The following is a 9,101-nucleotide window of genomic DNA, read 5'->3' as shown; positions in this document are numbered from 1 at the left end:
ATTGAGTCTGTTTCTGGAATGAGCCTGTTTTTGGAGAGAGTCTGAATCTGAAATGCACCTGTGTCAGTAGTGAATCTGTTTCTGGAGTGAGTCTGTTTCTGTCGTGAGTCTGCTTCTGGAGTGATTATTTTTATGGAGTGAGTGTTTCTGGAATGAGATTCTTTCTGGAGAGACTCTGCTGCTGGAGTGATTATGTTTGTGGAGTGTTTCAAATTCTTATGTGACCATGTTTCTTGAGTTAATTTGTTTCTGGATAGAGTCTGTTTCTGGAGAGAGTCTGTTTCTGGAGAGAGTCTGTTTCTGGAGTGAGCCTGTTTCTGGATTGAATCTGTTTTTGGAGAGTTCATGTTTATGGAGAGTTCCTGTTTCTGGAGTGAGTCTGTTTATGGAGTGTGTCTGTTTGTTGAGTGATTCTTTTTCTGGAGAGAGTCAGTTTCTGGAGAGAGTGTGTTTCTGGAGTGATTATGTTTCTGGAATTAGTCTGTTTCTGGAGAGTGTCTGTTTCTGGAGAGAGTCTGTTTCTGTAGAGAGTCTGTTTCTGGAGAGATTCTGTTTCTGCGGTGAGTCTGTTTCTGGATTGAATCTGTTTCCGGAGAGAGTCTGTTTCTGGTGTGAGTCTGTTCTTCGATTGTTTCTGTTTCTGGAATATGTCCGTTTCTGGAGTGTGTCTGTTTCTGGAGAGTCTCTGTTTCTGGAGGGAGTCTCTTTGTGGAGAGAGTCTGTGTCTTGAGTGAAATTGTTTCTGGAGAGAGTCTGTTTCTGGAGAGTTCCTCTTTCTGGTGTGAGCCTGTTTCTGGAATGCCTCTGTTTGTTGAGTGATTCTTTTTCTGGAGAGTGTTTGTTTCTCGACAGTGTCTGTTTCTCATATGGGTCTGAATCTGAAGTGAGTCTGCTTCAGGAATGAGTCGTGTTCTGGAGGTATTATGTTTATGGAGTGATTCTGATTCTTACGTGACGATGTTTCTTGAGTGAAGCTGTTTATAGAGGTAGTCTGTTTCTCGAGTGAGTCTGTTTCTGTTGAGAGTCTGTTTCTGGAGAGATTCTGTTTCTGCAGTGAGTCTGTTTCTGGATTAAGCCTGTTTCCGGAGAGAGTCTGTTTCTGGTGTGAGTCTGTTCTTCGATTGATTCTGTTTCTGGAATATTTCCGTTTCTGGAGTGTGGCTGTTTCTGGAGAGTCTCTCTTTCTGGAGTGTGCCTGTTTCTGGATTGAATCTGTTTCTGGAGAGAGTCTGTTTCTGGAGTGAGCCTGTTTCTCGAGTGTGTCTGTTTGTTGAGTGAATCTTTTTCTGGAGAGAGTCTGTTTCTGGACAGTGTCTGTGTCTGGAGAGTGTCTGTTTCTGGAGTGATTCTGCTTCTTACGTGACAATGTTTGTTGAGTGAACTTGTTTGTGGATATTGTCTGTTTCTCGAGTGAGTCTGTGTCTGGAGAGAGTCTGTTTCTGGAGAGAGTGTGTTTCTGGAGTGATTATGTTTCTGGAATTAGTCTGTTTCTGGAGAGTGTCTGTTTCTGGAGAGAGTCTGTTTCTGTAGAGAGTCCGTTTCTGGAGAGATTCTGTTTCTGCGGTGAGTTGTTTCTGGATTGAGTCTGTTTCCGGAGAGAGTCTGTTTCTGATGTGAGTCTGTTCTTCGATTGTTTCTGTTTATGTAATATGTCCGTTTCTGGAGTGTGTCTGTTTCTGGTGAGTCTCTGTTTCTGGAGGGAGTCTCTTTCTGGAGAGAGTCTGTGTTTTGAGTGAATTTGTTTCTGGAGAGACTCTGTTTCTGGAGAGTTCATGTTTCTGGAGAGTTCCTGTTTCTGGTGTGAGCCTGTTTCTGGAATGTGTCTTTTTGTTGAGAGATTGTTTTCTGGAGAGTGTCTGTTTCTCGGCAGTGTCTGTTTCTCATATGCATCTGAATCTGAAGTGAGTCTGCTTCAGGAATGAGTCGTGTTCTGGAGATATTATGTTTATGGAGTGATTCTGATTCTTACGTGTCGATGTTTCTTGAGTGAAACTGTTTATAGAGATAGTCAGTTTCTCGAGTGAGTCTGTTGTCGAGAGAGTCTGTTTCTGGAGAGAGTGTGTTTCAGGAGTGAGTCTGTTTCTGGAGTGAGTCTGTTTCTGGAGTGATTTGTTTATGGCGTGCTTCTGATTTTTACGTGACGAGGTTTCTTGAGTGAACCTGTTTCTGGAGATAGTTTTTTTTTCGAGAGTGTCTGTTTCTGGAGAGAGTTTGTTTCTGAAGAGAGTCTGTTTCTGGCGTGAGTCTGTCCTTCTATTGATTCTGTTTCTGGAGACAGTCTGTTTCTGGAGAGAGTGTGATTCAGGAGTGTGTCTGTTTCTGGAGTGAGTCTGTTTCAGGAGTGATTATGTTTATGGAGTGATTCTGATTCTTACGTGACGATGTTTCTTGAGTGAACCTGTTTCTGGAGATAATCTGTTTCACGAGTGAGTCTGTTTCTGTAGAGAGTCTGTTCCTGAAGCGAGTCTGTTTCTGGTGTGAATCTGTTTCTGTGTTGAGTATGTTTCTGGAATGAGTCTGTTTTTGGAGAGAGTCTGAATCTGAAATGCGCCTGTGTCAGTAGTGGGTCTGTTTCTGGAGTGAGTCTGTTTCTGGAGTGATTATTTTTATGGAATGAGTGTTTCTGGAATGAGATTCCTTCTGGAGAGACTCTGCTGCTGGAGTGATTAGGTTTGTGGAGTGTTTCAAAGTCTTATGTGACCATGTTTCTTGAGTGAATTTGTTTCTGGATAGAGTCTGTTTCTGGAGAGAGTCTGTTTATGTAGAGAGTCTGTTTCTGGAGTGAGCCTGTTTCTGGATTGAATATGTTTTTGGAGAGTTCATGTTTATGGAGAGTTCCTGTTTCTGGAGTGAGCCTGTTTCTGGAGTGTGTCTGTTTGTTGAGTGATTATTTTTCTGGAGAGAGTCTGTTTCTGGAAAGAGTCTGTTTCTGGAGAGTGTCCTTTTCTGGAGTGATTCTGCATCTTACGTGACAATGTTTCTTGAGTGAACTTGTTTATTGAGTTTGTCTGTTACTCGAGTGAGTCTGTGTCTGGAGAGAGTCCGTTTCTGGAGAGAGTCTGTTTCTGGAGAGAGTCTGTTTCTGGAGTGAGCCTGTTTCTGGATTGAATCTGTTTCTGGAGAGAGTCTGTTTCTGGAGAGAGTCTGTTTCTGGAGAGAGTCTGTTTATGGAGAGTTCCTGTTTCTGGAGTGAGCCTGTTTCTGGAGTGTGTCTGTTTGTTGAGTGATTCTTTTTCTGCAGAGAGTCTGTGTCTGGACAGAGTCTGTTTCTGGAGAGTGTCTGTTTCTTGGGTGATTCTGTTTCTTACTTGACAATGTTTCTTGAGTGAACTTGTTTGTGGATATTGTCTGTTTCTCGAGTGAGTCTGTGTCTGGAGAGAGTCTGTTTCTGGAGAGAGTGTGTTTCTGGAGTGATAATGTTTATGGAATTAGTCTGTTTCTGGAGAGTGTCTGGTTCAGGAGAGAGTCTGTTTCTGTAGAGAGTCTGTTCCTGGAGAGGTTCTGTTTCTGCGGTGAGTCTGTTTCTGGATTGAGTCTGTTTCCGGAGAGAGTCTGTTTCTGGTGTGAGTCTGTTCTTCGATTGATTCTGTTTCTGGAATATATCCGTTTCTGGAGTGTGTCTGTTTCTGGAGTGTCTCTGTTTCTGGAGGGAGTCTCTTTCTGGAGAGAGTCTGTGTTTTGAGTGAATTTGTTTCTGGAGAGACTCTGTTTCTGGAGAGTTCATGTTTCTGGAGAGTTCCTGTTTCTGGTGTGAGCCTGTTTCTGGAATGCGTCTTTTTGTTGAGAGATTCTTTTTCTGGAGAGTGTTTGTTTCTCGGCAGTGTCTGTTTCTCATATGCATCTGAATCTGAAGTGAGTCTGCTTCAGGAATGAGTCGTGTTCTGGAGATATTATGTTTATGGAGTGATTCCGATTCTTACGTGTCGATGTTTCTTGAGTGAAACTGTTTATAGAGATGGTCAGTTTCTCGAGTGAGTCTGTTTGTCGAGAGAGTCTGTTTCTGGAGAGAGTGTGTTTCAGGAGTGAGTCTGTTTCTGGAGTGAGTCTGTTTCTGGAGTGATTTGTTTATGGAGTGCTTCTGATTTTTACGTGACGAGGTTTCTTGAGTGAACCTGTTTCTGGAGATAGTTTTTTTTTTCGAGAGTGTCTGTTTCTGGAGAGAGTTTGTTTCTGAAGAGAGTCTATTTCTGGCGTGAGTCTGTCCTTCTATTGATTCTGTTTCTGGAGACAGTCTGTTTCTGGAGAGAGTGTGATTCAGGAGTGTGTCTGTTTCTGGAGTGAGTCTGTTTCAGGAGTGATTATGTTTATGGAGTGATTCTGATTCTTACGTGACGATGTTTCTTGAGTGAACCTGTTTCTGGAGATAATCTGTTTCACGAGTGAGTCTGTTTCTGTAGAGAGTCTGTTCCTGAAGCGAGTCTGTTTCTGGTGTGAATCTGTTTCTGTGTTGAGTATGTTTCTGGAATGAGTCTGTTTTTGGAGAGAGTCTGAATCTGAAATGCGCCTGTGTCAGTAGTGGGTCTGTTTCTGGAGTGAGTCTGTTTCTGGAGTGATTATTTTTATTGAATGAGTGTTTCTGGAATGAGATTCTTTCTGGAGAGACTCTGCTGCTGGAGTGATTAGGTTTGTGGAGTGTTTCAAAGTCTTATGTGACCATGTTTCTTGAGTGAATTTGTTTCTGGATAGAGTCTGTTTCTGGAGAGAGTCTGTTTATGTAGAGAGTCTGTTTCTGGAGTGAGCCTGTTTCTGGATTGAATATGTTTTTGGAGAGTTCATGTTTATGGAGAGTTCCTGTTTCTGGAGTGAGCCTGTTTCTGGAGTGTGTCTGTTTGTTGAGTGATTATTTTTCTGGAGAGAGTCTGTTTCTGGAAAGAGTCTGTTTCTGGAGAGTGTCCTTTTCTGGAGTGATTCTGCATCTTACGTGACAATGTTTCTTGAGTGAACTTGTTTGTTGAGTTTGTCTGTTTCTCGAGTGAGTCTGTGTCTGGAGAGAGTCCGTTTCTGGAGAGAGTCTGTTTCTGGAGAGAGTCTGTTTCTGGAGTGAGCCTGTTTCTGGATTGAATCTGTTTCTGGAGAGAGTCTGTTTCTGGAGAGAGTCTGTTTCTGGAGAGAGTCTGTTTATGGAGAGTTCCTGTTTCTGGAGTGTGTCTGTTTGTTGAGTGATTCTTTTTATGCAGAGAGTCTGTGTCTGGACAGAGTCTGTTTCTGGAGAGTGTCTGTTTCTTGGGTGATTCTGTTTCTTACTTGACAACGTTTCTTGAGTGAACTTGTTTGTGGATATTGTCTGTTTCTCGAGTGAGTCTGTGTCTGGAGAGAGTCTGTTTCTGGAGAGAGTGTGTTTCTGGAGTGATAATGTTTATGGAATTAGTCTGTTTCTGGAGAGTGTCTGGTTCAGGAGAGAGTCTGTTTCTGTAGAGAGTCTGTTCCTGGAGAGGTTCTGTTTCTGCGGTGAGTCTGTTTCTGTATTGAGTCTGTTTCCGGATTGAGTCTGTTTCTGGATTGAGTCTATTTCTGTAAAGCGTCTTTTTCTGGACTGAATCTGTTTCTGGACAGAGTCTGTTTCTGGAGTGAGCCTGTGCTGGAAAGAGTCTGTTTTTGGACAGAGTGTGTTTCTGTAGTGATTATGTTTGTGGAATTAGTCTTTTCTGGATAGTGTCTGTTTCTGGTGAGAGTCTGTGTCCGGAGTGAGTCTATTTGTTGAGTGATTCTGTTTCTAAAAATTGTCTGTTTCTTATTTGAGTGTGAATATGAAGTAAGTCTGTTTCAGTATTGGGTCTGTTTCTGGAGTGTGTCTGTTTCAGTTGTGAGTGTGCTTCTAGAGTTATTATGTTTCTGGAGTGAGTGTGATTCTTATGTGACAATGTTTCTTGAATGTATCTGTTTCTGTATTGAGTATGTTTCTGGATTGAGTCTGTTTTTGGATTGAGTCTGTTTCTGGATTGAGTCTCTATCTGGAGAGAGTCTGTTTCAGGACAGCGTGTGTTTCAGGACAGAGTGTGTTTCTGGACAGAGTGTGTTTCTGGAGAGAGTCTTTTTCTGGATTCAGTCTGTTTCTGGAGAGAGTGTGTTTCAGGACAGAGTGTGTTTCAGGACAGAGTGTGTTTCTGGACAGAGTGTATTTCTGGAGAGAGTCTGTTTCTGGAGAGAGTCTGTTTCTGGAGAGTGTCCTTTTCTGGAGTGATTCTGCATCTTACGTGACAATGTTTCTTGAGTGAACTTGTTTGTTGAGTTTGTCTGTTTCTCGAGTGAGTCTGTGTCTGGAGAGAGTCCGTTTCTGGAGAGAGTCTGTTTCTGGAGAGAGTCTGTTTCTGGAGTGAGCCTGTTTCTGGATTGAATCTGTTTCTGGAGAGAGTCTGTTTCTGGAGAGAGTCTGTTTCTGGAGAGAGTCTGTTTATGGAGAGTTCCTGTTTCTGGAGTGTGTCTGTTTGTTGAGTGATTCTTTTTCTGCAGAGAGTCTGTGTCTGGACAGAGTCTGTTTCTGGAGAGTGTCTGTTTCTTGGGTGATTCTGTTTCTTACTTGACAACGTTTCTTGAGTGAACTTGTTTGTGGATATTGTCTGTTTCTCGAGTGAGTCTGTGTCTGGAGAGAGTCTGTTTCTGGAGAGAGTGTGTTTCTGGAGTGATAATGTTTATGGAATTAGTCTGTTTCTGGAGAGTGTCTGGTTCAGGAGAGAGTCTGTTTCTGTAGAGAGTCTGTTCCTGGAGAGGTTCTGTTTCTGCGGTGAGTCTGTTTCTGTATTGAGTCTGTTTCCGGATTGAGTCTGTTTCTGGATTGAGTCTATTTCTGTAAAGCGTCTTTTTCTGGACTGAATCTGTTTCTGGACAGAGTCTGTTTCTGGAGTGAGCCTGTGCTGGAAAGAGTCTGTTTTTGGACAGAGTGTGTTTCTGTAGTGATTATGTTTGTGGAATTAGTCTTTTCTGGATAGTGTCTGTTTCTGGTGAGAGTCTGTGTCCGGAGTGAGTCTATTTGTTGAGTGATTCTGTTTCTAAAAATTGTCTGTTTCTTATTTGAGTGTGAATATGAAGTAAGTCTGTTTCAGTATTGGGTCTGTTTCTGGAGTGTGTCTGTTTCAGTTGTGAGTGTGCTTCTAGAGTTATTATGTTTCTGGAGTGAGTGTGATTCTTATGTGACAATGTTTCTTGAATGTATCTGTTTCTGTATTGAGTATGTTTCTGGATTGAGTCTGTTTTTGGATTGAGTCTGTTTCTGGATTGAGTCTCTATCTGGAGAGAGTCTGTTTCAGGACAGCGTGTGTTTCAGGACAGAGTGTGTTTCTGGACAGAGTGTGTTTCTGGAGAGTCTTTTTCTGGATTCAGTCTGTTTCTGGAGAGAGTGTGTTTCAGGACAGAGTGTGTTTCAGGACAGAGTGTGTTTCTGGACAGAGTGTATTTCTGGAGAGAGTCTGTTTCTGGAGAGAGTCTGTTTCTGGAGAGTCTGTGTCTGGATGGAGTCGTTTCAGGATTGAGTTTGTTTTAGGCTTCATTCTGTCTGGAGAGAGTCTGTGTCTGGAGGGAATCTCTTTTTGCAGTGCTTCTATTCCTGGATTGGGTCTGTGACTGGAGCGTGTCTACTTCTGGATTGAGTCTGTTTCTGGATGGAGTCTGTTCCAGGCTTGAGTCTGTTCCAGGCTTGAGTCTGTTTCAGGCTTGAGTCTATCTGGAGTGAGTCTGTGTCTGGAGGGAGTTTCTTTTTGCAGTGGTGCTGTTCCTGTAGTGGGTCTGTGGCTGGAGCGTGTCCATTACTGGAGTGGGACTGTTTCTGGAGTGGTTTCCTTTATGAACTGGGTCTGTTTCTGGAGATGATCTGTTTCTGAAGATGGTTTGTTTCTGGAGAGGTTCCTTTGCTGGAGAAGGTCCGTTGCTGTAGAGGGTCCGTTGCTGTAGAGGGTCCGTCGCCGGAGAATGTCCGTTGCTGGAGAGAGTCCATTTCTGGAGAGTGTCCGTTGCCGCATTTGTCTGTCTCAGGAGTGGGTCTGTTCCTGGAGAGTGTCTGTTCCTGGAGTGTATCATTTTCTGGATTGTGACTGATTGTTGAGTGATTCTGTTTCTGGAGAGTGTCTGCTTCTTATGAGTTTGAATCTGTAATGAGTCTGTTTTTGGAATGAGTCTGTTCCTGGAGTGAGCCTCTTTCTGGATTAAGTGTTTCTGGAATGAATCTCTCTCTGGGGTGAGTCTGCTTCGGGAGTGATTATGTTTATGGAGTGATTCAGATTCTTATGTGACCATGTTTCTTGAGTGTATCTGTTTCTGGAGTGTGTCTGCTTCTGGAGTGATTATGTTTATGGAATTAGTCCGTTTCTGGAGAGTTTCTGTTTCTGGAGTGAGCCTGTTTCTGGAGTGTCTGTGTCTGGAGTGAGTCTGTTTCTGGATTGAGTCTGTTTCTGGATTGAGTCTGTTTCTGTAGAGAGTCTGTTTGTGGAGTGAGTTTGTTTCTGGATTGAGTCTCTTTCTGGATGGAGCCTGATTCTTGATTGAATCTGTTTCTGGATTTGTCTGTTTCTGGAGAGAGTCTGTTTCTGGAGAGAGTCTGTTTCTGGAGTGAGCCTGTTCTTCAGAGAGTCTGTTTGTGGAGAGAGTGTGTTTCTGTAGTGATTATGTTTGTGGAATTAGTCTTTTCTGGAGAGTGTCTGTTTCTGGTGAGAGTCTGTGTCCAGAGTGAGTCTATTTTTGAGTGATTCTGTTTCTAAAGATTGTCTGTTTCTTAATTGAGTCTGAATATGAAGTAAGTCTGTTTCAGTATTGGGTCCATTTCTGGATTGTGTCTGTTTCTATCGTGAGTGTGCTTCTAGAGTGATTATGTTTATGGAGTGAGTGTGATTCTTAAGTGACAATATTTCTTTATTGTATCTGTTTCTGGATTGAGTCTGTTTCTGGATTGAGTCTGATTCTGGATTGAGTCTGTTTCTGGATTGAGTCTGTTTCTGGTTTGAATCTGCTTCTGGATTGAGTCTGTTTCTGGATTGAATCTGTTTCTGGATTTAGTCTGTTTCTAATTGTATCTGTTTCTGGAGAGAGTCGGTTTCTGTCGTGATTAGGTTTATGGTGTGACTCTGATGCTTGTGACCATGTTTCTTTAGTGAATCTGTTTCTGGAGAGTCTGT

Source organism: Narcine bancroftii, assembly GCF_036971445.1.
Source record: "Narcine bancroftii isolate sNarBan1 chromosome 8 unlocalized genomic scaffold, sNarBan1.hap1 SUPER_8_unloc_3, whole genome shotgun sequence".
In the NCBI taxonomy this organism is placed as follows: Eukaryota; Metazoa; Chordata; class Chondrichthyes; order Torpediniformes; family Narcinidae; genus Narcine; species Narcine bancroftii.
The sequence above is the reverse complement of the archived record's forward strand: the minus strand, read 5'-3'. Positions refer to the sequence as shown.